This window comes from Triticum dicoccoides, chromosome 2B, assembly GCF_002162155.2.
Source record: "Triticum dicoccoides isolate Atlit2015 ecotype Zavitan chromosome 2B, WEW_v2.0, whole genome shotgun sequence".
Lineage (NCBI taxonomy): Eukaryota > Viridiplantae > Streptophyta > Magnoliopsida > Poales > Poaceae > Triticum > Triticum dicoccoides.
Genome location: NC_041383.1, coordinates 352,357,201 through 352,362,368, shown reverse-complemented (window position 1 = coordinate 352,362,368; position 5,168 = coordinate 352,357,201).

The window sequence follows — 5,168 nt, the reverse complement described above, 5'->3', positions numbered from 1 at the left end:
TGGGTTGATGAAGACGAGCCGTACTGGGCCTCTGCTGAGCCACGCTCCAGGCCGCAGGCAGGCAAGTCTGGGGACCCTCGTTCCCAGAACACCGACAGTAGCCCCCAGGCCCAAGGCGTGCTCGGACTTGGCTTAGCAGCGAAGCCAAAGGGCAAGTGTGAAGCGCCGCGGGCCCCAACAGCCTGCGACCTTGGTGACCGCATGGAGGTTGATTGGATGTGGGCGTCTCCGCTTCCCCACGCTCCCTCGTCAACTGCCCGGCTTGACGAGTCCCTGATGCATGCAAAAAGAGTCATCATTACCTATGATTGTGGAGGTCGACGGTTAGCATCCCCTGGACTATAAGTATGGAGGGGCGAGAGCCCCCGTTGCACATCTTCTCTCACCCCGCCTGCTTCTTCTCCCTCCTCGCTCCGGTTGCTTGCAGCGTCCCATGGCGTCCGTGAGGAGGTTCTCGGCCGCGGAGAAGGGGAAGGCTCGCCAGGAAGGACCTAGATCTCCTCCGCCCAAGCGCGGCCGCGGCCGCCCCCGCAAGCATCCCGTGACTCCCGTCGCGGCTCCTCATGGTCGCAGTGGTGGCCCTTCATGCGGCGGTGAACGCCCATATCAAGGCAGCCCAGTCAGTGGAGGAAGGTGTGTCAGGGCTGTGCGGCCTCCCTGGCTGCACTTCCATTCGGCGGAGGTGCTGCCGGAGTTTGTTGTGTGGTCGGACAACCCGGCCGGCAACTGGCTCCAGCTCCCTGGCTTCTTCGCCGACGAACTGCCGGCCGCTGGCCCCGGCGGGCTCTGGCTGCAGGCGGACAGCTGCTGCAGCAGGGCCTCCTGGGTCGAGGTAGAGATCTCCGTTGCCGGGAACGTGGCCCTGGCCCGGGGATGGCTCACGTTTGCCCACGCGCGTCGCCTGGGACGGCGGTGTACCCTCCACTTCAAGTACGACGGTGACGCGACCCTCTACGTGAGGGTGTTCGAAGAAGATGGCCGCCGTGCTGGGTGCTACCCTGAAGACGATGACGGCAACGGGGTGCTCGGCCTTGGCAACGGTCGTGACGAGGGCGAAGGCGAACCCGCTCCTGACGACGACCGCAGCTTGCCGAGCTTCAGCGGCTCCTCCTTCGGCAGCAGCTCCTCCAGCGGTGGCCGCGACCAGCCACCACGCCGCCGCGCCCGCTTCAAGGGTGGTAGCGGGTTGTCCCGTCGCCGCGCCCTGGTGAAGCACGAGGCGGATTCTGATTGAGCTCGGGAGGATGACACTGATCCCTTCTCACGAGCCGCGCGCTATTTTTATTTTGTTTTCCTTCTTTTCCTGCATTGAGAGAGAGAAGTATTGTCACGCCCAATATGCGACCCTATCCCAAAGGAATTCGAAGGTCCCACCAAGGATAGAACCGCATATTGAAACGCTTTGGCAAGGTGGATATCATTACATCAACATTACATAATAGACGGGGATACATACAAGAGGCATAAAATGCCACACGAATACAACATCACAACACATAAGAGCATCATCCGACTATGGATGAAACACAAATAGAAACTCAAACGACATCCACCTTGCTAGCCCAGGCTGGCGACCTGGAACCTATCCCCTCATCGAAGAAGGAGAAGAAGAACTCCAAAACAAGCAAACATCGCTCTCGCGTCATGATCTTCGCAAAACCTGCACCTGCAACTGTTGTTGTAGTAATCTATGAGCCACAAGGACTCAGCAATCCCATTACCATGGGTATCAAGACAAGAAAGCTTAATGGGAAAGGAAGGGGTAAAATGGTGAGGTTGCAGCAGCGACTAAGCATATATGGTGGCTAACATACGCAAATAAGAGCGAGAAGAGAGCAAATGGAACGGTCGTGAAGCTAGCAATGATCAAGAAGTGATCCTGAACTCCTACTTACGTCAAGCATAACCCAATAACCGTGTTCACTTCCCGGACTCCGCCGAAAAGAGACCATCACGGCTACACACGCGGTTGATGCATTTTAATTCGGATCTGGTGTCAAGTTATCTACAACCATACATTAACAAATTCCCATCTGCCCATAACCGCGGGCACGGCTTTTGTAAGTTTATACCCTGCAGGGGTGTCCCAACTTAGCCCATGATAAGCTCTCGTGATCAACGACGGATATTCCTTCCCCCAGGAAGACCCGATCAGACTTGGAATCCCGGTTTACAAGACATTTCGACAATGGTAAAACAAGTCCGGCAAGACCGCCCGATGTGCCGACAATCCTGATAGGAGCTGCACATATCTCGTTCTCAGGGCAACACCGGATGAACATTACGTACAACTAAAACTAGCCCTCAAGTTTCCCCGAGGTGGCGCTGCAAGTGGCTCTGGTTCGGACCAGCACTTAGAGAAGCACTGGCCCCGGGGGGCTAAAATAAAGATGACCCTCGGGTTGGACGACCCAAGGAAAAGGTATAGGTGGTGGTGAGGCAAATGGTAAAACCAAGGTTGGGCCTTGCTGGAGGAGTTTTATTCAAAGCGAACTGTCAAGGGGGTCCCATAAATCACCCAACCGCGTAAGGAACGCAAAATCCGGGAACATAACACCGGTATGACGGAAACTAGGGCGGCAAGAGTGGAACAAAACACCAGGCATAAGGCCGAGTCTTCCACAATTTACATAGTATATAGATGGATTAATTAAATAAGAGATATTGTGATATCCCAACATAATCCTGTCCACCTTGGAGCAATCTTCAACTTCACCTGCAACTAACAACGCTATAAGAGGGGCTGAGCAAAAGCGGTAACATAGCCAAGCAATTATTTGCTAGGAAGGGTGACAAGGTTAGAGGCTGACAGCAATTTGGGAGGCTTGATAAACAGGTGATGGGTGTCGCAGCAAAGCGATAGAACGAAGCAACTAGCATAGCAATGATAGTAGTGAGATCCAGGGTAGCGGTCATCTTGCCTGAAATCCTGCAAGGAAGAAGAATGAGTCCATGAAGAAGACGAACGGGAGTAGTCGAATGAATCCTCACAATCGCAACATTACCAGAACTAAGAAGCAACACCGAAAAGAAACAAACAACATGGTAAATGCACAAGCATAAACATGGCATGATGCACAAACAAGTAGGATGCATGTCCGGTTTAATGAGGTATGGCGTGGCAAAGTGCAACAAACAATACTACAAGTTAAGTGGAGCTCAATATGCAACGAGTTGCATATTCACAAAACACCAAATTGACATATTTAGTTTGATCTTGTTTAAGATACCAAACAATAATAAATGTTGTTAAACATGGCAAGAGGTGAAGCATAATTAAACTACCTATCTAGGCAAGTTTAAATGAGGCCGGAATAACAAACAACAATTCCGAAAAATTCCCATATGCAATTTATGATTCTGGTACTGTTCTGCCTATAACATAATTTTAAAGTTTTTAAACAGCAAAACAAAATGCACCAAGTTAATCTATGCAATTTTCTAGCCCATCTACATATAAAGAACATTAAATTTGGAGTTACGGTTATTAAGTTATGAAATAAACTATTTTCACATGTCATTTGTGCAAAACAATACAAACAACAATTTTAATCAGTTTGAATAGGGATGAAAGTTGCATATTGTTAAAGAACATGAAAAACTGAGCAAGATGCATATATGACATGTTTCATTTGGATGCATGGATATTTAGTTATGAGCATTTTAAACTGATGGCATTACTATAAATAAGAATGCACTAGAAAATGGTAAAATGCACAGACTGTAAAAAAATGCACGGGCCGGATTCAACGCACTGTGCAAGCCTGGTAGCAGATTGGACCCATTGCGTGTGAGAGAGAATAAGCAGGGCAATAAAAAGAAATAGGTGGCGCCTGAGATTCGAACTCCAAACCTCCTGGTTGGATAGTTGTTGTGCTAGCCAATCGGCTAGGTATGAGTTCGTGATAAAACGAGCTCCCAGGCTCTTTTGAGCTACTCAGGAATAGGTCGAGCTTGGCCATGTCTGCACGGCGACAACCGATGGCGAGGGCAAGCAAAAGCGACGGTCGTTGGGGTTATGAACCTGCGGCGGGCGTGTGGAAACAGAAGAAGGTGCACGCATGCTTGCGGAGATCTGCGAGAGGGGCTGGAGCATAAGCCTCGAGCAGAAGCTTGTCCCGGCCGAGGCACGACGTGCGACCATGCGGCAGCTGCTGGGCGTGAGCGAAGAAAAACTGGCAGGGACGCGAGCATGGCGCGGGTGCGGACAAAGGAGGGGGGTGCACTGCAAGATGCACGTGTGCATGCGGGGCTGTGTGCAGGCATGATCCTGCGGCCATGGCGGTGAAGCACGGCGAGTCAGAAGCTACAGCAGAGTTATGCAAGGCGCGCGGACGAGGTGGGCAAGCTGTTGTGCATGATGCGGCTACTGTGGACGTGCGCATGGTGTGTGTGATATGCGGGAGGGGTGTGAGTGCGTGGATCTCGTGGACGAGTAGAATCTCGCCTCGGTCATGGTGGTGGCGAGACGAAGCAAGGCCACGGGCTCGCAATCAAGCGCGACCGTGCGCATGAGAGGATCCAGAGCGGGGGCGAAGCGTCAGGAACCACGGCGACTACTGCAACTGCACAAAAAATTCAGAACTCGTCGGAGCACCGAGAACACGAAGATGGCATGGATCTAGCGACTACTCCGGTGATCGAATCGCTATCCAAAAGAGCAGAGATGGAGTTGGGTATACCTAGTATACCTGTGACATGAGGATGCGGTCGCGAATGCAAAATATAGATGGAGAGGAGGCGAGGAACTCTGGTGGACTTGTTGTCCGTGAAGAAGACGAAGCAGAGGACGAAGAGGACGTCGGGGAAGGCGTCCTCGGGCTCGGATCAGCGTCAGAACGGACTCGGGGAGGTGTTGCGGTGCTCGGGGTCGAGGGAGGGGAGGCTGGCGATGCTCCTACTCTGGTTTTGAGCTCTTGCTTGAGCCGGCCATGGTGGCTACAGGGAGGAGATGGAGCGGGGAGGAGCTGCCCTCCTGGGTGGCGGCGGTGAAGGAAAACGAGAGGGATAAGGGGAAACCCTAGGGCGTGGCTGCTGGCTTAAAAGGAGGGGAGAAGACGGCGCAACCTCTGCGTCCGTGAAGCTCACGGCGCAAGCGCGAGTGCTCTATCTCTGGAACAGAGACGACGACGCAGCGGGGAAGGTGGCCGTGAATAGAGCTGGGCCAG